Source organism: Chinchilla lanigera, unplaced genomic scaffold (genome assembly GCF_000276665.1).
Source record: "Chinchilla lanigera isolate Chin_1 unplaced genomic scaffold, ChiLan1.0 scaffold00022, whole genome shotgun sequence".
In the NCBI taxonomy this organism is placed as follows: Eukaryota; Metazoa; Chordata; class Mammalia; order Rodentia; family Chinchillidae; genus Chinchilla; species Chinchilla lanigera.
Window position 1 is genome coordinate 9,819,049 of NW_004955423.1, and position 25,666 is coordinate 9,844,714.

Sequence of the window (25,666 nt, forward strand, 5' to 3'; positions counted from 1 at the left end):
GACGAGGACCCCGCCGGGCGCCCTCGGCGCGGTGAGTACCTGCCTTCTCCCCTCGCCACCTCGCCGCGTCCCCGCACCCCGAGGTCGCGGCCCCTACCCCGGGCGTCGCTGTGGGACGGCGTCCCGGTGAGGGCGGCGGAGCCCGGGGCTGATGATTCAGCAGCGCGGGTGCCGAGAGGTTTGGCGGGAGGGGCGGGCGAAGGACGGGTCCGCGCCGGCCTCAGTTTCTCGCTGCCGCGGAGCCCGGGCGCGTCGGGGCCGGCGGGCGGCTGGGCTGTGGAGCCGGGCTGCGCCCTCGTCCCCGCCCGACCCGGCCAGCGTGTCCGCCTCGCGTCTCCCGCACGTCCGAGTGGGGTCCGGGCCGTTACAGGCTCCTCTGAGCTCCTCCCGTCGCGCTCCTTCGGCGTCCTGCCTCAGCCTCCAGTTTACATCACGGCGGTTCCTCGACCCGGAAAGATGTGCTGTCAAAGTTGCCTGGTGTTCGGGGTGGGTCGGAAAGAAAAGATTTGAGGGAGATAGGAAATAATACTTTCAGGTCCTAGGCTCTTGCGTTTGCCTATACTATTTCATGAAATCATCACAGCCCCAGATCCAGATGTGGACGGTGAGGAGCAGGGCTGTTCTATTACACTCGGAAGGTCACAGAGCAGGAATCTGAACACAGGTCTTCCTGACTCCGAATGGGTCTGCCACTCAGTGAGTAGTGGGACCAAATGTACAAGTATATGTAGTGTTAGGTAGTAAGCACAGATTTAAGTTACCTAAGAGTAATCTCAAACAACAGCAGTAACAACCTGGAAACTTTCTGTGTGTGGAATTGTCACTCTTTTATTATGAAAGAGCATTTTTTGAAGCGAATGGAAAAAGTCTGTTTTCTTAGAAAGCGTTCCGCAAAAAATAATACCTGGACATTACAGAGGAGAGCTAGGTCAGAACAGGAGATGGTACAACACATTTTTTGGCAGTGATATATGGTGGATGCTCAGGTTTTGGAGAAATCAGTCGGGACAGTAAAAAGAAATCTGGAAATTTTTTGTTTTTAACTTTAGGTAACATTTGGAATAAGAGCAGTTATCTAGCTCATGGAGTGTGTGACTGAATCACTTATAAGAGAGTGACAGATAAACCCAGTCTCAAATAACGTTATTTGCTTCGCTACGACTTTGTGATTTGGCACTGCAGGCAATAACGCCAGTGTATAGACTAAGGCCAGCTGAAATACAGAAAAGATCCAAGACGATTGAGTGGCGTTGATTCTTAAATGTTGCCTCCATTTAATAAATATGCATGTTGTAGTGAAACCGAGTTTGTTTCTGCTCTGCTTTTTATAGGTAACAATTATTTTGACCCTGTGTGCTTCTTCTGCAGAAACAATGGATGCTAGGTCTTCCTTTCTCTTTTGGTGAGTCCTCTGACTTGCTTTCATTTATGATTTATGGATTTTCTCTTAGGTATTCAGCTCTTGTTGGTGTCTCAGGAGGCAGGTTGCCATAGTACAAACGCTTATTTTCTCTAAGTACGGACATAGTATTTGATGGCAGGCAGGAACATAATCCTTCAGTCTATTATTTCTAGAATATTGAATTTATTTCTAGTGGAGAATTCCTGCTTAAGTTAATTGAGATATTGATAGGCCAAACTCCAGTGCCTATAGAAGGACATAAGATGGAGACACAAAATTATATTTGTCGTTCAGTAAGAGAAGTAGGGTCCTGTAGTAGTCTTCAGTTTGAGTCTTAGGAGGACATTTCATTTATTTATTTATTTATTTTCTTCCTATGCCCATTGGCAGTCCCCTGAACTGTGGTGAGGCATCTTGCAATGCAGTCTGCGTAATCCCAATGGGAACAGCAGAATTGAATAAATGAATAAACAAAAACACAACATTATTGTTATTTTAAAAAGGGGTGGGAAACACACGTCTTAGTGATACATGGTCAGCATGAAAATTTCTAAGCAGAGGCATCATGTTTTTAAATAATTTTTAAATACTTGTGTGCAGTTCATGCAGTTTATGATCATCTTGGGGAGTGGTTACATGTACGTATTACAGTTTCTTTTGTTTTTTCTTTTTAATCTCCTTCCTTTCCCCTTCCCATGCTCTTCCTCCACCAGTTCCCCTATTCTTTTGTTGATATTATTTGTCTTAATAGCTCATCTTATGGTATATAGTGTTTGCATTAACAGGGGTTATTAGGTTTCTGTACATGGCCTCTCTTTATTCTTATTTTCCCTTCCTTCCTCCTCACCTCTGGCCACCCATGTTCCTTATTGCAAGATATCTGTCCTCTTGTCCTTTTCTAGCCATCTTTAATAATTTTCTTTATACTTGAGGCACATTTTATCTAGATAACATCACTTGGGGTATGAATATAATACCAACATAGCTGTGGAAGATATTTATTTTTTTGGGATCAGTTAACAAAAGAACTTAGAATAGGTTTAATACCAGGAAAAAGGTGGTGCAGATTTAATTGCTATAGCAATACTTTAAGAAAAAGAAGTAGTCAAAGGAGCAAGATAGTGATGGAAGGATCAGAATGAGGCTGCGGTGATCAGAGGATGAGGAAAGCCTTCATGGAAGAAAATGAGTTAAGTCAGTCTCAGAGCTAGGGAGGATTTCCATAGGCAGGGAGAATGCCAGACAAAAGTTCAGCTGAGAAATGATCAGAGACTTTAGATACATGGTGACAGATTAGGAAGAGCCTTGACTGTCAGTGAGATCTGTATCTGCTCTGGGAGTCATAGGGAGTATAGATTTCTTTTTTTTAAATTTTTTTTTTTATTTTAAAGAGAATAAAAAAGTAACAAGATAACAATAACAGACAAAAACAAAACAACACAAAAACAATAAAAATGATACAGGGTTTCAAAACAAAATGGTAGGAATTAACAGTGGTTGTAATATTACATATTGTTATCTTCAACGAAGTTGCTCAGATTACCAGATGTAAGAAAGCAAGATTGATCAAACCATCAGGAAGAATAAAAAGTAATAAAAAAAAATAGAAACGATATAGAGCTTCACTAAACAAGATGGTAGGAATTCACCACTGGTTGTTATATTGGGTATTGGTGTCTTCAAATTAGTTGTTCCGATTACCAGATCTAAGCATGCAAAATCGGTCAAAAAACATTTAAGCATTAACTGTTCCCTTCAGTAAAGCATTAGATATCAACAGTACAATTATCCCAGCTACCTTTCTTTATATATGTATCTTCCCCGCTTCCTTTTTTTTTTTTTTTCCTTTCCCTCATTCCAGTTGTTCCCTCCCTTTGAGCAATTTCTTTCCCTTTCACAATATCTATTGTACCTTTGGGGTTTTATTTACTCTTTCAGGTTCTTACACTAGGGAGACAATACGGAAGTATAGATTTCTGAGCAGGCCAAGTTTCCCTGTCTGTGTTCACCATATCCCTGATCAAAGGCTCCTTCCAGAAGATGCAGTATTTCCTGGTACTAAAAGAATTAGTCAACTAAATGAATAAAAAATTTTCTTACACAAGTAAAAATTTTCACATTCCAAGTAAGTTTGCGTTTTTTTAAGTCCTTACCCCAATTATCAAATTATGAAAAACTTGAAAGCTACAAAAGGAAAATTACTATAGTCTTATCAAGTGAAGACAATTGTTACTAATATTAGGTGTTTTTCCATTCTTTTTTATATGTATCTTTAATCATGCTATATTAATATATGTATATTTTCTAAATTTTGTAGTATTTTTATTGATTTACAACTAGGCAGTAGTTTATTAAAATGTCTGCATAATTTTCTATTGTGCTAGAGTTTCCTAGGCATTACTCATTGTCATTATATTATTGATAATAATAAATACCATTGTGATGAACATCTTTGTTCATAGCTGTTTCTTTATTTTGAAAATTAATTCCTTAAAATAGACTTTGTGGGTATAGAGTATGAGCTTTTAATGTCAGACTGTTTTAAGTATGTTTTGAAACTACTGGATTCTGTATGTTTAATTTGGGACATTATATGGGAGTATAGACTATTTGGATTCTCATAACACCCCAACCTGTCTGTGGCTCCTGAGATTACACTCTTTCAGGCAACTTCTTCTGTTGAAAAGAAGGATTAACTAAATCATAGGAGCTGGGAAAAAGGTGGGCAATTGGTACTACAGAAGAGAGGAGATATAATAAAAGTTGGAAAACAGGTTTGGTGAGAGTGAGCAAGAATTCATAGTAAGACAAGGGGCATATGTGTTAGAATACTTTCTGGTCCTAGGGTTGTATTTCTGAACCTTAACCTTAAACCCTCACCTTCCTACCCCTAACACACACCAAATACCTTATTTGTTTCTTGAAATGCCAGCTTCTGTCCTCCTGTATTGGATTCCTAGGTCTGTGTCCTGATACTACAAACTACAGATAGCAACTCACTCTTGTACTCTAATTTGGAGAATTGATGTAGGTGAGGACAAGAATTGGAACCTTTGCCTAATTCTAAGCATAGGCCCTGGGTGCAAGATACAGGAATGTTTTGTGAGGCATTCTCGATGGCCACTGAAGACTCCTTTCTCTTCCCTTGAGCACATCTGCCAGAGATGACCTTTGAGAACAGCAGCCCCTCCCTAGGAGAAACTTAACATTCCCACCTGCACCTCCTAGCATTCAGATCCTCCTTCCCCTTTGTTCCTGGTCTCGTTACCAGAGAAAATTCCCCTCATGGAAGAGGGAAACTGTGCCCCACTTCCGCTACCCATTTTATGAACAGCAGCACTTGCTCCTTGTGATGAGGGCAGGGGCCCAGTGTGGAACAGATGCTTTGACTGCCTCTTTCTTGCTCCAAGTTCTCACCTGAGCTTCCTCTGGGACCTGCCTCCACCTTCCTTGGACTGGAGGCTGGGAATCCATCGAAGCAAGTAGGCCATTCAGTGTCTCTGAGTAGCCGTGGAAGGAAGTCAAGAGATAGGAATGTAACTTTGAGGGCACAACTAGAGAGCACAGGCAGATTCTAAGGAGGAGATCTGAAAAGAAACAATAAAAAACTCCTCACATTACAAAATAAAAACAGGCCCCGCCACTTTCAGTTCCACTAGGAGATGATTTCTGATAGAAGGTAGACATTCAAAGGCAGAGTATTCGAGGCAGAATGTGTTGTGTGCCTAGTTGGAGCCTATTTTTAAAAGATTTACTTAAGTTCTTAGAAGGTGGTAAATCTATTTCCATTTCTGTCAGGCATTATCTGTCAAAGTTGAAGCAGGCTTAGCAAACATTTTCCGTAGAGTTAAAGGTAGAAAAGTTAAATTTAAATAGGCTATCTTGTTTATTCTCTACTGGCCTTAATTTCCCACTTGACATTTATCTTTTAACACACTTCTGTTGACAAAGCTCAGGCACTGGGATTGTTTAGGCTGTGGGAAAGTGAGTGATGAATAAATAATCCTCCCTTTTTTCTTTCACTTTTTACTTGCCAGCACCTGGTTGGCCTGTGTGTTCTTTTGAAGGCTTAGAGTTTAGTGGTCAAGTGGTTACTGAATCTTCTCCGGGACTGGCCCCAAGGTCTCTGAAAATGCTTTCCTCTTTTGAAATTGATGATACTGTTGGTCCACTGGGTGTGCTGAACCATCCACATTGTTTGCTTTGTCTAAATAGAACCATGCTTTCAGACCTGTGTTATTTTTGTCCCTCTGCCTAGCCATGTGGAATGGAACATTATAATTGACAGAGGATTGCTTTTGAACATTTCTTTCTTATCCACTACTTTGCAAAATGTGAACAGGTGCCACAGCTAATTTGACAAGATGGCAGGAGCTTGTGTTTTTAAAAAAATTCTCCCTCCTCCATTAGTGCATGTGCAGTAAAGTTGTCTTTTAAATAAATTGAACATTTATAGATTGGGAGGTAGAGCAGCAGTAACCCAGGCAACAGCTTCAAGATCATTTTAAGGCTATCTTGTTGGATCAGAATTGTATAGCTGCTCAGGTAAAGCTCTTTACTGTCTTTTTTTTGGTAAGTGAAGTGACCCCACTTAAACTTTGTATAAAATTTGTTTTACTTGATGTGGTCATACTACATCATAAACATGGAGCTTTGGTAGGAGAAGTTAGTACCTGTGTTATTTTGTGATCATCATTATTATTGAAAATCTACTTTTTCAAGGTCACTACTAAATAGACCACGTGTAACATTAATAGTGATTGCTAAAATATCAGGCCAATGATTTTAGCACACATCTCACTCTATATTTGGAACAGGCTGCAGCTAATCAAAACTATTATAGTTCTGTGGAGAAGAACAGTAGAAACTGAGCACTTTGTGTAGTTAGTGTAATGTTTATGAAACCAGATGGGGACATTTTCATTTAGCTTTAGACTTGATCACATCTGGATTATTTTAGATACTTAACATGTCTCAGTATAGTTCTAAAGATTGGTATGCATTATTTTGTGTATGTAACAATGTGAAGAAGAGAGCTGGAAAGGAAAAAGACAAAATTAGTATGTATAGTCATAGCAGCATTAGGAAATTGGTCTATAGCTGCCTCTTGTAGATACTAATTTTGACACTTATGCTGATATTTGCTGTTATATGTAAATAAAAGAATGACCTCCATTGGTTATTGAATGCTCCTTGGAGTTTTACTTCTTGTAGGGTACTGGAGAAAAAAAATAGTTTCTCAAGTTCATTCAATACTTTTCATTAATCTATGACATCTATTTTCAGCTCACATAAGCTTCTTGGACAGCACACACGTTAAACCTATCATTTTTGAAAATGTAAATGAGTTGCTTATCACAGTCACTAGGGAACTTGCCACAGTGGCTAGGCAGAAATATTCAAGGAAATTTGAAAGAGAAGCATCAGTGCTTCTTAAAATGAAACAGCCTATATGTATGTTAAAAAGCTTTTTCACTTGTCAAAAATCAGTGCCAAATAGGCGTTTATTTTTGGCAGAAACATTTACTACTACATATGTTTTGTGGTTGTCATTTCAAAAGAGGCATTTTCTCTTTTAAAAATTCATCTTGGGTATATAATATGTTTCCAGAAATATTTTCATCTTTGACAAAGAATTAAAAGTTAAATATGTTCTTCATTAGTTATATAGTATAGCCTATATATTTCCAGATTGTGCTTAATAGCGTATCTGTGAATTTTGTTTTTAAAACCTATGAAAAGTTAGAATAATATAGATAGCGAATTCATGTTCCACTGGGAACACAAGCAAATACACCAAGTATACTAATCTCTGAATGTCAAGATTTAGATCTCCAAGTAAAATTGCCTAACAGTATTGCCCAAGTAATTTTCTTTCATTACATAACTGTACATATTCTGGTAATGTGAATGTGATTATCTTAGCTTTTGGGAAGGAAAAAATAGAATAGTTTTTCTTATTTGTGGTTTTATTTTACTTGTTTCAATTGTCTATGGTCAGTCATATCTATGGATCATCCGAAAAATATTAAATGGAAATTTTTTTGTTTTTCTTCCGGTACCAGGAATCGAACTCACAACTTAAACCCCCAGCCTGGAAATTTTTATAAATAATAGTTCATAAGTTTTAAATTGCATGCTGCTCTGAGAAGCATGATAAAATTTCCTGCCCTACTATTCCATCCAGCCTGTGAGCCCTCCCTGTTATTTAGTGTATTTAAGCTGTGTACATCACCCACCCACTTGTCACTTGGTGGCCATTGCCACTGTGATATTCTAGTGCTGGGTTCAAGCACGCACTTTATTTAATAGTGGCCCCAAAGCACAAAAGTAAGGCAATCACTTAATTTTGGCAACTGAAAAACTGCAAAATCCCTCCCTCCTTCTTTCCTTCCTTCCTTCCTTCCTTCCTTCCTTCCTTCCTTCCTTCCTTCCTTCCTTCCTTCCTTCCTTCCTTCCTTCCTTCCTTCCTTCCTTCCTTCCTTCCTTCTTTTTGGTACCTGGAATTGTACTCAGGACCTGGCGCTTGCCAGGCAGGTGCTGTGCCACTGAGCTATATCTCCAGTGGTCCTTCCTTTATTTGAAAAGGTGCAAGTTCTCAACCTAAGAAGGAAAAAAAAATCACTGGTAGACATTACTGAGATCTGTAGTACAGTATGACATGGAAAGAGAACATGCATGAGATCCAGTATCTTTACATAATTTTTATTACAGCATATTTTTATAATTGTTTTATTATTCTTGTTAATTTCTTACTGTGCCTAATCTATAAAATAAATTTTATCCTAAGTGTATATATTGGGTCACTTTATGTGAGGTTTTAGCCATCCAATGGGAGAGTCTTAGACTAAACGTCCCCTGTGTAGAAGGAGGGACTACTATAATCATTTTTTCTTTCAGAAGTGTAAAAATATTGTCACTTATGCAATTATTTGGTGACTCAACATTTTATAAGGATTCCACAAGGATAACTTTTTCTGCCAATCAATATTTTGTACTACTTGTTTCTTTCAGTATAATTTGTTATTGTATAAAATATGTAACATAAAATTTATTACAACCCAGTAGTTTTAAGTATATTTATCTTGTAAAGCAGATCTGTAGATCATTTTCATCTTGCAAATCTGAAACTCTGCAGCCTTTAATTAGCTCATTCTTCCTCCCACTACCCCCAACCCCAGGTAGCCACCATTTACTTGCTATTTTTATGAAATTGACAATGGTAGACCCCTCATACAGATAGAATCAGTGTTTGTCTTTTTGTAAATGGCTTATTTCACTTAATGTAATGTCCTCACGGTTCATCCATATTGTAATATATGGTCAAAATTTTTCTTGTTTTTAAGACCAAATAATCTATGTTATGTACATATCATAGTTCATTTATCTAGTCAGTGTCTATTTGTGTTTACTTTTTGTTTCAGCTATTTTGAATAATGCTTGCATGAACATGGGCCTGAAAATACTTCACAACTGCTTTCAGTTCTTTTTTAATTATTCCCAGAAGTAGTATTGCTGGACCACATGGTTCTAGTTTGCATTTTTTGAGGAATTTGCATAGTGTTTATAGCAGTTGCACCATTTTTAATTCCACCAAGAATGTACAAGAATTCTGATTTTACCACACCTTCACTGTTACAGCTTGTATCTAGATGTCTGCCTAAAGTCCCATGCCATCATAGGTGGAGTTTTTAAAGGTGGCTGAACCTTTGGTGTGTGTGATACTAGGATTAAGGGTGTGGGATTACTAAATCAGTCCACCGATTGGCTTAGCATAGTTCTGGGTGTAGATAATGGGAAGGCCCACCCTGGGTGTTGGTGGCATATAGAAAGAGATAAAAGGGAGAGGCAGGCTGCTGCTGCTTCTCTTATTGCTTGCTGACTCCTGCTTGCCATGCCATGAACTGTTTGTCCTCTGGATGCCCCTCTGCCATGCCACCCTGTCTTGGAGCCAGCCAACAGTGGATTGAAATGTATACAAACTGTGAACAGAAATTAACCTTTTCTCTTTTAACTTTGGGTGTTGGGTATTTTGTCTCAGCAATGACAAAAAATAACTAAGACATTTCCTAACTCTTATTTTTTAGTATTTTGTGAAGTAATATCTCATTGGGGTTTTGATTTGCATTAGTGATATTGAGCATCTTCTCATAGGCTTATTGCTCACTTATACATCGTCTTTGGAAACATATCTATTCAAGTCCTTTGCCCATTTTTAAATTGAGTTTTTTTGTTGAATTGTAAGAGTCTTTATGTATACTAGATGTTAACCCCTCACCAGATGTATACTTTGGAAATGTTTTCTCCTATTTTGTATATTACCATTTTACTCTGGTGATTATGTCCTTTGCTGCACAAAAAATGTTTGATGTCTCATTTGTATATCTTTGTTGCTTATGTAGCATTGATTATTTCTAGAAGTTTAAAAAAATGTATTGTTGGAATTGTTGCAAACTGATGTTTGTTATTTAGTTTTCCTTTATTCTTTATAAGTCTGATTATACAGATCCTGTACCTACTTTGTTAGACATATATGTAGGTGTTTTCTTTAGAGCAGTTGTAAATGATATTGGATTACGATGTTGTTTCCATTTTTTTGTTTTCTATTCAAATTGAATGCAATCATAGAGATATATATAATCACAGGGAATTGCTGCATACACATATCACATCTTGATCCCTTTTATTTTCTTTTCATCTCTTCTCCCTCCTATCTTCCCTATCATGAGATTCTCCCATCCTGTTTCCACAGTCTATCTTCATTTTCTGTCATGGTTCTTTTATTTTGCTTTTTGTGCCATTATGTGGAAATGCAGTTGCTTTTATGTATTGATTTTGTATCTTGAAACCTTACTGAATTCAGGTTTTTCTTCTTGAAGTTGAAGATCCTTTGAGTTTTTAAAAATGTAGATTATCATGTTATCTACAATAGAAATAATTTTATTTATTTATTTCCAATCTGCATGTCTTTATTGTCATTTGCTTATTGCATTGAGTACAACGTCTATTTTTTTTTTTTTTTTGTAGTACCAGGGATCAAACTCACGACCTTGCGCTTGCCAGGCAGGCACTTATGCCACTGAGCTATATCCCCAGGCCCCTGAGTACAACTTCTAATACAGTGTTAAATAAAAATGGTAGTAGTGCAGATCTTTGCCTTGTTCCTAACCTTAAAGGGAAATCATTCAGTCTTTAGCTATTAAGTATGATGCCAGCTTAGTTTTTTTTTTTTTGTATATTTGTCCCCCTGTATTCATGGGTCCCATATTTGTTGATTTCACAAACCATGAAGTATTTTTAATTTTTATTTATTTATTTATTTATTTATTTTTGTCTTTTTGAGACAGGGTCTCTCTGTGCAGTTCAGGCTGGCCTTGAGCTCAGTTTGTACCCCAGGCTGATCTCAAACTTTCAGTGATCCTTCTGCATCAGCCTCCTGAGTGCTAGAATTACAGGTGTGCACCACCGCATGCTGCTTGAAAATATTTTTAAAATACATCTTGTATCAGTTACTGCTCACTAGAGAAACATATTTTTTTTTCATTCCTTATTTTATGGCCAAGTTCTGTTTCTGTGATTAGGTCATTAAATGAGTTGGTTGCTAAATAAGGAATTGTATATAGTATGTGTATTTGTGGTGGATTGACAACTGGTGGTCAACGTATAACACCCAGTGTGGTGCTGCGAGTGGAGGCCCATCTGAGGATTGTTGCCAGCAGCATAAGAGGCAGAACTGGAGAGGAGAAGGGGAGAGGCTGGTAGGGAGCTCTGGGGAGCTGTTGGTTTTCCTAATGAATTTGGCTGCTGTCATCTGAGGAGCTGGGGACCTTGTCGCTGAGAATGTCTATGGTTCACTTTGGGGAAGCTCTGGTCCTTACTTTGAGCATCGCTTCCTGGTGTCAGAGGGGAGGATGGTACACTGCTCAGTCTCCTGGAGAAGCTTGTCATGCTGGCTTTCCTGATGGGAACTCAGCTGTTGTCATCGTCAGAGGAGCTCGGGACCTCACTGTTACTAAAGATGGCTGTGGTACCTTTGGGGGAGCTCTGGTTCTTACTTTGTGCATTGCTTCTTGGCTCCAGTTCAGATCCCTCAGCCTGCTAGCACAGATCCTTCGTCTCTGGCACAGACTTTCTAGCTTCCACCACTGACCTTTGGGCCTTCCCAGTGCAGGTCCATGAAACAGGCCTGCATGAGACATTGTCGTGGGCTCTTGGCCTCCAGCTGGACTCATCAGGGGCACTGTTACGGGCTCTCAGTCTTCTGCTGGACTCATGCAGGACATTGCCGTGGGATCCAGGCCCTTAGCTGGATTCTTTGGTCTTTAGTGTGTGGGCAGATTTCCTGCACTCTTTTTGTATACGACTCTCTGGGTGACTGTTATAGAATAATCTTATAATAAAGTGTCCTGTATTGTATTGTTCCCCTTGCAAAACCCCAAACTACAGCAGTATTACAATATTCAGAACGAAAAAATGGTCAAAGGAAGTAGCAACTTTATGAGTTTGCTTTTATTTGCATAACTTTTACATGCAATATTGTAATGTATAAGAGAACATAAAACTACGACTGTACAGTACAATCAACAAAAATACAGCAAGATGTACTGTACAAAAGAAAAGACATTGAGGCTCTATAAAAAAGATGTATAGATGTGTACAAGAAAAAAAAGGAGGGGCTGTAACTCTGAGTGGTGGGTCATAAATCCAAAAAGATATTAAACAGGTAGGTTGTTAAATGAGGAATGTTTATCTATATGTAGATTTATGAGGTGGGCTTATAATGGCTACCTGCAGGGTCAGGTGTGGAAGAATGCAGAAAGCCTGTCTGTGCAATGGAGTTTTGAAGGATTCAGTCAAAATTTGAGGGGCTGGAGCTCAGTGTAGAGTCCGTATCAGGAATCTGAAAGTTCTGTGATGGAAGGCTGAAGAGTCTGGGCTGGAAGCCAGAAGACAAATGTCCAAGGCAAAGGTGAATACTGCAGTTCCTCCAAAGAAGCAGAAGCAAGATATCCTTTTTCCTTCCCTTTTTATTCCATTCAGGCCTCAAGCCTATTGGTTGGTGACGCTCACAACCAGAGTAGGTCTTCTGTCCTCAGTAAATCCATTCAGTCACACCAGAATCATGCTAAGCCAATCAATTCAGTGCCTCTTATTCAAATTGACATGATAGCTATCACACATCTGTACTGAACATGTACACAAATTACCTTCTTGTAATTATTCTCTAAACAACAGTATATTAACTATTTATATGTTACATTGTATTAGGTATTATATATAATCAAGAGATGCCTTAAAGAATAAGGAAGGATATGCATAGGTTATATGGAAATACTGTACCATATGCATACAGGACTTGAGCACTCACAGATTTTGGTATGCATGGAGAGTCTTGCAACCAGTCCCCCACAGAAACAGCGGTAATATGCTCTTTATGAGGTTGAGGAAGTTCCCCTCTGTTCTTAGTGCACTGTGTTTATACTGAGTGGTTGATGAATGACATCGAATGATTTGTGTCAGTTGATAGGGTTGTATGATTTTTCTTCCCGAGCCTTTTCATACAGTGGATTACATTGATTGACTTTTGAATATTGAATCAGCTTTTCCCAGAAGGAATAGGTTTTTCTTAGTCGTGACTGTACAAGTGTTACTACATACATATGTATGTATACACACATGCACACACATTATAGGATTCAACCTACAAAATTTTGTTAAAGAGGTTTACATCTAAATTCATGCACGTAATGTATTGTCCTTTCCTTTTTGTGTTTTCCTTGTTTAGTTTTGTCAGAATACTCTTGCTTTATTTTCTCTATTCCCTTGTTAGCAGTTAAGTTTTCCAAATTTTTCTTTTAATGTGGACTTTCTTTTATCTCACAGATTGTGATATGTTGTGTTTTTATTTTCATTTAGGGCTGTATACTTTTAAAAATTTCCTTTGAGACTCCTTTGACCCATATTGAGAAAGTTTTTTCTTTGTTTATTTTGTTTTGGTTTTTTGTTAAGATAGGATCTCAGTTACCCAGGCTGGGCTCAAGTGATTATCCTGTCATAGCCTCCTGAGTATGAGGCACACACCACCATACCTGACTGACCTGGCTGAGAAGACATACTGTTTAATTTCATTTGTAATTTAATTCCACTCTATATGGTTTAAATTCTTTTAAATTTGCCTAAATATGTTTTATGAGCTAAAATAGAGTACATATGGACTTTTGAAAGAATGTGTATTCTATTTTTTATTAGTGTTCTAATAGCAGACAGCACCTATTGGTTGATGATTATTGCTTAGTTTTCCTATGTTCTTGTTGATATTTTTGTCTAGTAATACTTTTCAATAGCTAAGAATGGGGTATTAAAGTCAACTACATTTGGAGATTTTTCTGTTTTTTCTTGCAGCTCTATCAGTTTTTGCTTTATATATTTAAAAACTCTGTTGTTTTATATATATATATATATATATATGCTTTATTTTATTGGTTAAACTTTTTTATCATTTTTTAGTAGCCCTCCTTGCCTCTATATTTTTATTTTCTTTGAATTCTAGTATATATGATAGTTATAGACATTTATGCTCTCTAAATTTAGTGCTAGCCTGATATGTATTTTTCTTTTTATTTTCAACCTATTTATGCCCTTACATGTAAAAAGAGATTTTTGTAGATAGCATATAGTTAAGATGCATTTTTAATTCAGTGTGTCACCTTCTTTTAACTGATGCATTTGTACTATTAACATTTAAAATAATTATTGATATTAAAGTCATTTTTTCTTTTTCCAGTACCGGGAATCGAACTCACAACTTCACGCTTGCCAATCAGGCGCTGTGCCGCTGAGCTAAATCCCCAGCCCCAAAGTCGTTTTTTCTTTTACTCTTATTTTCTGTTTATTTCTTACATTATCTCTTACTTTTTTTTCTGTGGATTATTTCGACACTTTTTGGAGTTACATTTTGATATATTTATGACTTTTTATGTCATTTTGTACAGTTTTCTTAGTAGGTGCTCTATTTTCTTAACATGGTCCACTGTTGACATTTAACAACTTGGAGTTAAGCATAGGATCCTATACTTTCAGTTAAGATGTCTTGTTCTCTACTTTTTAAGTATAATTTAATTATTGTTTTAGACAGCATGGCTCTTTTCAGGGTTTTTTTTTTTTTTTTTTGCATGAAGGAGTTATACTAGCCCAAGTGAAAGTGGACCTCAAATGGTTACATTATACAAGCTGTGAGGTTTTTAAACTTGTGACAAGGGACTGAAGGGGCATTCTACTCATTGCACGGAAATCCTCACTTAAGCTTCAGTGACCCACAAGCACCTAAAACCCATGAATCTTTAGCTGATCACCCTTAGCCAGTCAGTCTCTACCAGGAACTGCCATAGGTTCTTGTGCTGGTCACCCTGGAGCTGGAGTACTTCTTATCTGGATGCTTGATGACAGTATCATTGTAGGCAAATTTCTTCTTAAAAGTCTTCACCAGTTTCTTTTTGTCATAATCATCAGCAAACCCTTAGACAGTGGTAAGGGTCTTCCTGCTCTTTCTCTCTTGGATTCTCATATGGGTATAATCCTCAGTGCTGGCATGAAGCAGGCCATCGTCCTTACTTGCATCAGCAAAGAGGTCTAGGTTCTGGATAGCAGACATTCGATAGGATCCCTTTCCTCAGTGGAAAAGGCCTGCAGAAGGCAGCTGCAGGGAAGGCGAGTGGGGGATGGGTTTCCAGAAAGCAGGGGACTCAAGGGGAGGCAGCTGAGCCCTCAGGAGTGGCTTTATGACTGGGGCCTAAATGTAATTTAAAAGAATATTTTCTCTGCATACTTTGAACATGGCACCAGTGTTACATGTTGCTTTTACCATAAAATATGATGAAAGAGTTTTATGAGGTTTGTGGTAGTCAATTATGTACATTTCTGTGCTTACCTTTCTGTTATTCTCTTTTCACTTTTGAAGGTCTCAGACTTCTGTTATCATTTCGTTTGCTACACGGGCTTCCTTGTATCATTCTTTCAGTGTAGGTTTGCTAGTAACAATTCTTTTTTCCTTTGTACAAAATATTTTTTATTTTTTATTCCTAGGTAACAGTTTTGGCAGTTACAAACAGAATTAATGTTGTGCTTTAGACCTTGGAAAATTGGTCATTCTTTTTGGATGAGTTGGTTTTAGAAGAGATCATTTAGCTATCATTTGAATTATTATTCCTTTTTAGATAATATATTATTTTCCCTGTTTTTAAGCTTTTTTTCTTTTGTTTTTAGTTTTCATAAATAAATATAATACTGATATGTCTTGGTTCACTTAGTGTCTTAAATCTAGAGACTTATTATCTTAAGGCAAATTTAGGAAATTTTCATCCATTGTGTCTTTAATACTGTATTGCTTTCACACTGTTTCTCTTAATAATTGATAATAGAAGACTTTATAATTTATTTATAATTATAATTTATCCCACTTTATAATTGAGACCATCCATCAAGTTTTAAATTTTAAATTATGTTTTTCATATCTATAGTTTCCATTCGACCTTTTTTTTTCCTCAACAGTGGGGATCAAACCTAGGTGTTCTCTACCACTCTGAGCTATATCCTGAACCCTGTTTACTTTTTGAGACAGGGTCTTGCTATGTTGCCCAGGCTGACCTCCAAGTTGTGATCCTCCTGGCTCCCAAGTAGCTAGGAATAAAGACTTTTACTACTGTGCTCAGTTATTTGGTTCTTTTTAAATAACTTTTGCTTAATCCCTGAGATTTTCTGTTTTTTCATTTGTTTCAAGAGGATTTAAAATTGATTCATGAAGCATTTTATTTTAAAAAGAACTGCTTTAAAATTCTTGTTAGACATTTCCAGTGTCTGTTTTATCTTAGTTTTGGCATCTTTTCTCATTCAGATTTCCTGGATTTTCCTGGATTTTTGCCTGATAAATGAATGTTGATTGTATCCTTGACTTTGTAGTTATGTCAGGGGCTGCCAGTCCTGTTCAAATCTTATATTGAGCAGGTAGTCACTATGTTGAGATTTAGTGTGTAGGTTCTGGCCAGCCTTTGTGTACTGTAGTTCTGATGACAGTTTAAATTTTTAAAGCCAAAGCAGTGGTACTTTGTAACTTTATCCTGGGATGCTGGCAAGGATTTTGCTTTTCCCTGGGGAAGCTTTCTGTAGGGATGAGAGTGAAAAGCACTTCCCTTGGCTGCCCACTTCTTAAAAATGAGGAAAAAGGTATGGAAGGTGCTAGGCCTGGGTGTCCTTATACCTTGGGTAAAGGGAAGAGAGATACAAGTCTCTACTGACTCTACTTTAGCTAAGTGATCAGGCTGTCTTAAGTTTCTCACCTTGGGAAATGAGAGCAGAGGCTCCCACTAAGTCTTTCCTTGACTTTTCATTTGTTCAGAGAGACCAGGGCGCTCTTGTCAGTGTCTGTTTGTATGTTGGAGGACTCTGGTGTCCAACCTGGGGTATATAAGAGGTGATAAAAGAACACTCAGCGAACTCAGTGTGTTGTTGTACTTCAAGTCTCAAAGTTCTAGCCATCTGCCTTCTTACTCCCATATTTGAAATGTCTTATTTCATTGTCTGATGGATAATTTTGAGGGGAGCTTGTTGCTTGTAAAAATGAGGGGCTGGGGAAAGTAAGTCCATTATATTTTGTCCCAAAGTCAGAACATGTTGCTTTCTTATTTACTGTTTCATTCGATGGAAAATATGCAAAGGGCATTTCTGCTACATAGCAAAGCATAATGGCTATCTCAAGAAAGCACTTGTGTGACATTTTGGAATTATACATTGCATCAGCTATCTTTTTAAATAGAATGTCATTTTAGTTGATTTTTATATAAATCATCGTTTTCCAGTCTTGATATTTGGCATAAAAGAAAATGAATGAAGCAAGTCTAGTACTTCCAAAAAAATTGCTGACAGTATTTTTTGCTAGTGACAGAATTTATGCTTGCAAGAGAAAAATCAGGATTTTGGAAATTTTAATTCATCAGTATGAACTTTTCAGCTTCCCAATACCTAAGTACTTTTCTGATGACATCATTTTTTTGCATATTGTACAATGAAATATGTCAGCATTTGTAGATATGCACAGCTGACTAAACCAGTGTCTTGGTTACTTTTCTCTTATTGCTCAGACAAAATACCTAACACTCCAAATTAAGGAAGGAAAGGTTTTTTAGCTCACAGTTTGTAGAGGTTTCAGTCCATATTCAGCTGGCTCCAAGGCAGAGTGGCACATGGCAGAGGGCAACAGTTCATGGTGGCAGAAAACAGAAAAAAGCAGAAGAGCAAAAAGAGAGGGACTGCAAAAAGAGTAAGCCTCTGTCCCTCCTTTATATTGTATGCAAGGTAGCCCCCCTTGGGCGGCTGTAGCTGTCACACCCATAATCCCAGCACTGGACCATGGATCAATCATAAATTCTAGAAGCCTGCCCCCATGAGTGCATGAGGCTTTGGGGGGACATCCAGACACAAACCATAGCAACCAGTGTTCTGCATGATGTTAAAAAATTATGCATAAATAAAATTTCTATGCAAAGTGCAAAATAGACCATTGACTTTTTAAAAAGTTATCACTAATATTTTTGATTGATAAATCATAACTGTATACATTTTGAGGGTAATTGTATGTGTGTTTTGTATATGTTGAATGTATGGACCCAGTGTGGCATGGTTAAATGAAGTCAGTTAACATGTCCATTTCTTAGTTTACCTATCATTTTTCAAAAATTTAATGATAAATGGAAAAACTGATCCATAAGAAAAGCAAGAGTTACAGAGATACTCTGTATTGAACTCAGACTGCTATAATTTCTTTTATTTATTTATTTATTTTTTTGGGTTTTTCTCTGGTACCAGAAATCGAACTCACGACCTTGCGCTTGCCAGGCAGGTGCTGTGCCACTGAGCTAAATCCCCAGCCCCTATAATTTCTTTTATTTATTTATTTATTTTTATTTTTTATTTTTTTTTGGTTTTGGTTTTTCTCCGGTACCGGGAACCAAACTCATGACCTTGCGCTTACCAGGCAGGCGCTTTTGCTGCTGAGCTAAATCCCCAGCCTCTATAATTTCTTTTAAAGTAGATATAATATAGTGAAATTCACAATGTCCTCATCTTACAGGGAAGTAACAGGATTCGCTGGGCTATGGTATCGTACAGGTGTTGTCCTGGCTTGTTACTCTGTAAAGAAGTCCTTTGTGTGTGTGTGTGTGTGTGTGTGTGTGTGTTTTCCCCTTAGTTGAGATTTTGAGGGCAGTATATAAGCAGTTTTACTTCCTAAAAACTACCTGCTATTATTTGTTTGCAGTCAAGTGAAGAATCACATAATATCTGAGTTAAGTCGTAAGGGGAGTTTACCAAATGTATATAATTGAATAGAAACTCTGTGGTCTAAAGTGGACTAAAGGAATTACTACACAGTGTTAACATTTCTTCTGAAATCAACTTTGGGTTTGTTCCCACACACACACACAGAGAGTGACACAAGACCCACACTTCACATATGGAATGTGACTCCACTGCCTATATCAGCACAGTCTTGTACATAAGCAGAACATGCAGGACTTTTACCACCTTCTCTTTTCATATAGGAAAGTGTAATTTTTTTCTTCGGGCCAAAATATTTTCTTCTAGAGTGTTCTACAAGTCAAATCCCTATTGAAGGATAAAGAGCACAATGGTGTTATGGTTAAGTAAGTTTTTGCTCAGTAAAAGTTGCATTTTGCTCTAATTCAAAATATATTTTCCAGCTTGAACAGAGAAATTATGTTGTGGTAATTGCACAGCTATTCCAGAAGGTTGGTTTGCTTCCATAGTGGTCTTTTAAAGTTAACTTTCAGAAGAACCTAGTGGGATTTTTATTTTTAAAAATCTTTGAATCTTCTTGTATCTTGTGTTCTGTTCCATTGTCTCCATGTCTATTTTTGTGCTGGTACCGTGTTTTTATTACTGTAGCTTTGTACTTTCTGGTATAACTTAAAATCTAGGATTATAATACCTCTCATTTTGCTCTTTTTGTGCAGGATTGCTTTAGCTCTTCTAGGTCTTTTCTGATTCCATGTAAATTTTAGGATTACTTTTTTTAGTTCTCTGAAGAATGCTGTTGATATTTTGATAGGAATTACATGAAGCTATATATTGCTTTTGGTAATATGGCCATTTTGATGATACTAATTCTGCCTATCTAGGAACAGGGGATATCTTTCCATTTTCTGATATTTGCTTCAGTTTCCTTCTAGTTTTTCTTGTAGAGGTCTTTCACCTCAAAATTATACCACAGACTTGGTTAAGTAGATTCTTAGGTATTTAATTTTTTTGGAAGCTATCATGAATTATTTTCTCTTTCTCTGTGGGTTCATTATTGGTATACTGGAACTCTTGACTTTGTGTGTTCATTTTTTACGCTGCCACTTTGCTGAATAATTTATCAGCTCTAAGAGCCTTCTAGTGGAGTTTTTGGGTCTTCTGTGTTGTTTGCAAATAAGAACAGCTTGATTTCTTCCTTTCCTTTTATTATATCTCTTATCTGAGTGGTCTGGCTAGTCTTGAGTACTATATTGAGGAGCAGTGATGAGAGCGGACATCCTTTTCTTGTTCCTGATTTCAGAGGGAGTGCTTTCAGTATGTAACGTTTGCTATAGTGGCTTTGGTTTTGCCATAAATGGACTTTTATTGTTTTGAGGTAAGGTCTTTTTATACATACTTTATCAGGGTTTTGATCATTAAAGGTTGTTGGAGTCTTTGTTGAAAGTAGAGTTTTCTTTCATTCGTAGTCCTTTTACAATTCACCTTTAGCAAATGCTGTAATCTACACACATTTCCCACATCACTAAAAACCAATCCCAGGCTACCCACAGAGGACTAACAGATTCACTGTGTGTCTGAAGCCTGCTGAAACTAGATCATGATCTTTTCTCTGTTTCAAAGCAAAAGCTACCAAGAAAAAGGCCCTCATCTTTGCTGTCCAAGCAGTGGGAAGGTCATGGTCATAATTTTTAGTCCACTAGGTACTTTTGATACATGTTAAATTAATAAATGAAGACTCAAGTTTAAGTTTATATGCTAGCCCTTGTAACTGTTTTGAAATTTTGATCACTGCTAGAATGTCAAGGTTTTAAATAAATGCTTTGTAATCATTCTCATTTATTTCTTCTCCAAATGCCAGAGAACCTCTTTCTTTATTAGAAAGTCTGTGGTATAATTTTGATTTAAACTAATATAAATTCAGTTACAAAGAAATCAAATATTAAAATATTCAATTTATGCCACCTATTTATGGGTCTTACTTTCATAATTGAGATTTATAATTTCCCATAGGAAAACTAAATTTTGTTTTATTGTGTCCTTTATCTTAGTTTTTAAAAAAATTAACGGATACACAAAACATAAAATTAATATATTTTAATGCGATATTAAATAATGTTCAACACCTCTAAACATTGTATAATATTAAATCAAGATATATGTATTGTCATCTTAAACATGTATCATTTCTTTTTGGTGAAAGCTTTCCAAATCTTTTCTTGTAGGTTTTTGAAATGTGCAGTACATAATTACTATCTCTGGTCACCATCCTGTGCCCTAGAGCTTCTTGCTTCTATCTGTATCCTAGTACCTACTGATGACCCTTTTCCTACCCCCCCCACCTCCAGTGTCCCTGGTCTCTGGTAACCACCATTCTTTCACTTAGTGTAATGATCTCCAATTCCATTCATATTGTCACAAATGGCAGGATTTCACAGTATGAATAGTATTCATAGATGAATAGTCTTCCATTGTGTCTGTATACCGCATTGCTTTATCCATTCATATATCGATGGACACTTAGTTGGTATTATTTCATGACTATTTTGAATAATACTGAAATGAACGTGAGAGTGCAGATGTCTTTTTGACATACTATTTTTATTTTCTTTGGATATATATACCCAGTAATGGATTCCACTGGATCTGCTGGACTTTTCTGGAATTCTGGTGGATATCCTGGATCATGTGGTGATTTTAATTTTTACACATATGTCCATGCTGTTTTCCATAATGGCTGTACTAATTTAAAGCAAGTGTTCCTTTTTCTTCACAGTTGCCAGCACTTGTTGTCTTTAGGGTTTTTTATGTTTATATTTTTTATATTTGCTACGGTGAGGTGATAAGTCATTGTGCTGTAGATGACAATATTTGATTTTTGACAAATAGTATTTCTCCTGTATAATTTGCATAATCTCCAGTATACCATTCTAGAGGGTAATGGGGAAAGGGAGTCCTTCTTTCTTTTTGTTAAGTAACTAGAATTTATGTGTCTTATTTGCACTTTCAACAGAGTTCTAGTTAAAGCTTTGTCCTCTGGTTGTGGTTTTTTGTTTGTGGGGAGCCAGCTAAATGGATTGGAAGCTGAGAGAGAAAAGGCTCATGAGTTCCTGTAGTCTCCTGGGTACATTAGTAACTTAATCTTCTTTTCTGACTGCTGTTTATATCATTTTTACCCTGATAGTCTACTCATGCAGCTGCCTCAGATTCCATAATGCATGAAAGGTTATTATTTTAACTGTGTGATGTTTAGTTGCATATTTGGCAGGTGAGATCAATGTTATATAAAACCTAATGTTCTAAATGAGCAAAACAGGAAATTCATTGTTTTGTTGTAGACTACCTGCAGGGAGTGATAACTAAAGTACAGTTTAAATATTTAGATGAAATGGTCACAGACACCGAACTCTTGTAAATGGCATTAAATAAGACAGGAAAACATTGCTTTACTCTAAAAATATATTGAAATTCCATATTGGAATCACAGTATGGATTTGCAGATTTTTACACTTTGCGTATTCTTACTTCTATCCCTTTTTCTGGCCCAAAGCAGCCAAATTTAATTGAAATTCAAGTTGTACTAAGCTGTGAGTTTTGTCTATTCCCAGTCTTTCTGTTTGTACTCTACGAAGAAATACTTGGCTTATGCCCAATTCTTTATCTTCTTTGGCCATCTTTAGCAATGTGGATGCTGTAGCTGTCCTTCCAGAGAAGAGTTAGCAGTGCTCTCCGCTGGTCAGAGCCAGCCTTGACTGGATTTTGACTGTAATAGCAAAACCTTTAGTGTTAAGTGAAGCTGTGTCAAGTAGAAGGTCATAAAGTCATTTCATTTGGGCCAAAAGTTCTAAACAAAGAAGTGGTATGTAGTTTCCCTCCCCCATTTTAAGACTGTATGTTGTAACTAGAAAATTTGACTTTTTTTTTTTTTTCTTTTTCCCGGAAAGACTGGCAGAAGTTTTCTTATGGATTCCTAAAATAGATTTTTATGGATTAATATGCAAGTTCACTGGAATTCTTCCCAGTTTAATTCTCATTTCTATTGTATTATAATTTAAAATTTATTTTCTTCTGTTGGGTCTACATCCCTCCATGCTGCCATTTGAGCAATCAAAGGGTACACAAAATTCCTTTTTTCCTGAGGCTAAATTTTAATTTATAGGTTCTTCACATACTAATTGGTACTTACTAGATGATGATTCTGTCTGTCTATTTATCACCAGTGATAGTGAATCTTTCACAGCTTTCAGTGATAACAGACAGCCTGCTTCAGCATGCCATAAGTTTGCCACTACTGGCAATTATACACAATTTCTTAATTATTCATATCACTCTGATATATATGACTTTCAGCTGATCAGGGATATAAGATATAAAATTCATTCATATTCATATATAATATTTGTAAGATCTTTTTTGAATTATCAAGTTCCAATATTTTATTTTATTTTATTTTTTATTTTTTGTCTTTTTGAGACAGGGTCTCGCTGTGCAGTTCAGGCTGACCTTGAACTCACTTTGTAGCCCAGGCAGGCCTCAAATTCACAATAGTCCTCCTACCTCAGCCTCCCGAGTGCTGGGATTACAGGCATGTGCCACCACACCTGACTTCAGTATTTTAATAAAGCAGAAAAAAAGGGAAAGATGGTAAAATGGCTTTATGAAAATGGCAATAGATAATAAAATAGTTTGATGGAGCTGTTTCAGTTGTTGCTTGTACTTGATTAGTGTTTTTAAAAATTTGTTCCCATTACAATTTTTTTTTTTTTTTTTTTTGATTTGAAGAATCGAACTCAGGACCTTGTGTTTGCCAGGCAAGTACGTGTGCCACTGAACTATATCCCCGGTCCTTCCATTAAAATTTATAAAATAGAAATAAGCCACAATTTGTTTAGTGAATACTTAGTAGTAGTTCAGTAAGTGCCTGTTGCATTAAAAGCGAGTAATGAAACATGAACTAGAAAAGCCTGTTTTCTATTAATATGGGTAAGAGAATAGGACGGCATAATCAACTTTGGCTAATCTAGTAAAGCTGCTTTCAAGGTTTATTTCCTCCTTTGATTTAATTTTTGAGAGAGAATTGTTAGGAATTAGGTGGATAACCCAGTTATTAAAAATCACTTTAGTGGGAATTTACAATTTATCCAGAAAGGTAGAAGATATAGTTCATTCTCAATAATTTATATCCCATATCAAACTTTAGTGAATAAAATATTGGAGAGATGCTATCCTTAAAAATTATGCCCAATTTTAAAAAATATTATATTATACTGTATGTCAGGTTCTTGTTTCTGTTGCTGAGAAGAAGTATTACTCCATTTTCTTTCTTCCTTTACTATATTTCTTTTTCCTTCCATTTCTTTATGAAAGGTTAAATAGAGTAATTTGAAGACATTTTACATATAAATAGGGTATGATACACATTTTTTCTATTCTGTCTTTCCTTTTCATTAAAGGGCTTGAGATGTGTTGAAAGGATGCTACTTAAAAATAAATCATGACATTGTTTGTAATTTGCATAGAACAAAGTACTTCTTAAGGTGCTATTTGTGTCTTCCCTTCGACTTCACTGATCTCTGGAAAGAGGATAGTATGTATAGAGGGTTTACTCTAGAGATCAGTCGTGGTAGCGTTGTTGAACCTGAGCATCACTGAAAGTGTCAGCTTGAATTTGAGGCCTGAACTGGGTCCTCTGGAATCTCATACGGTATTAAATCAACTACTTCTTTAACCCCAGCTTTTTTATTTGTCAAATGAAGAAAACAATTCTGTTAAGTTTGGCTTTTGTGAGGATGCTGAGATTAACACTGTGGATGCTGATGTAATCTGTCTTTGCCTATAAGCAGAAAGATACGTCTTACCACTTAAAATATGTATCTTCATCTGCAAAATGGCAGTGATAATAGTACTAGTCTTAGTGTGTTTTTGTAACTATTATAAAAGAAAACCTAAAAACATGGTGCTTGACTCAGAACAAATATGCATTCATTTATTCAACAAATATTTATCATACTCCAGGTGGTTTTCTAGTTGCTTGGGCTGTGTAAGTAGAGGCAACATGGTCTTCTTATTGGTGAGTTTGTAATAATGAGAGAAATAGAATTAAATAATTAAAAAGTAATATAAAGCTGCTGTGATAAATGCTGTGAAAGAAAGGTGCCTGAGACAGAGCATAAGGTCAGGGAAGGTAGACTCTAATTAGACAAAGGCCAGAGACAGAAGGGATTGGATTCTAGGCAGAAAGAAGAGAATGTACAGAAGTCTGTATAATAGGAGTGATGGATGATTACAGTAAAATGAAGGAGAAGGTAGTTCAGGATCTAGATGGAAAGATTGGAATGTTAGTAGGCACTTGGATTTGTTTGAGGTTCTGCCAGGGAGCCAGAACTTCAAAAAAAATGACATAGAACAAGGAATTTATTACAGGGATTAGAAGATGCCTGCAGAGGGCCTGTATTTCTGTATCTGGTAGTGAATAGCAGGGTTGACATGAGCTGAAACCCACAAGAATAAAGCCAAAGCCTGTGTCAAACTCTTGTTCTTTGACTTCTCTGACCCTGAAATTTCTTCATTCATCTAGTGTCTCTGATGACTATATGTATGACCACCTTTTTAACATTTTAGGGACAATATATTTAGAATAAATGGTACAAATCTTAAGGAGTCAGCTTAAATATGTGTAAGCATCACTCAGGTGAAGGTGTAGTACTCTTTCAGCAGGAGTACCTCATGACTGTTCTCTCTATGAAAGACAATGTTGAGGGAATTAGAAGACAAGCTACAGACTTGGAGAAAGTACCTGCAAAGATACATCTGACAAAGAACTGTTATCCAAAATGTGTAAAGAACTTTTAAAACTCTATAATTAGAAAACAGGCGTTCCAATTAAAACCTAGGCCAAAGACTAAGAAATACCAAAGAAAATATATAGAGGACATATAAGCTAATGAGATGCTATACAAT

The 25,666-nt window shown here is 36.8% G+C and overlaps 1 protein-coding gene and 1 pseudogene across 2 annotated transcripts in view; one reads left to right on the forward strand and one right to left on the reverse strand.

Annotated features, from left to right (window-relative positions):
- Ttll7 (tubulin tyrosine ligase-like family member 7) overlaps positions 1–25,666 on the forward strand; it is a gene marked incomplete at its 5' end in the record, with an annotated part of 137,696 nt that continues 112,030 nt past the window's right edge. The window contains 3 exon segments of one of the 2 annotated variants that reach the window (XM_013514540.1): positions 1–31; positions 1,332–1,402; positions 3,341–3,527. 2 annotated transcript variants of the gene reach the window in all.
- LOC102006363 lies at positions 14,726–15,053 on the reverse strand (annotated as a pseudogene).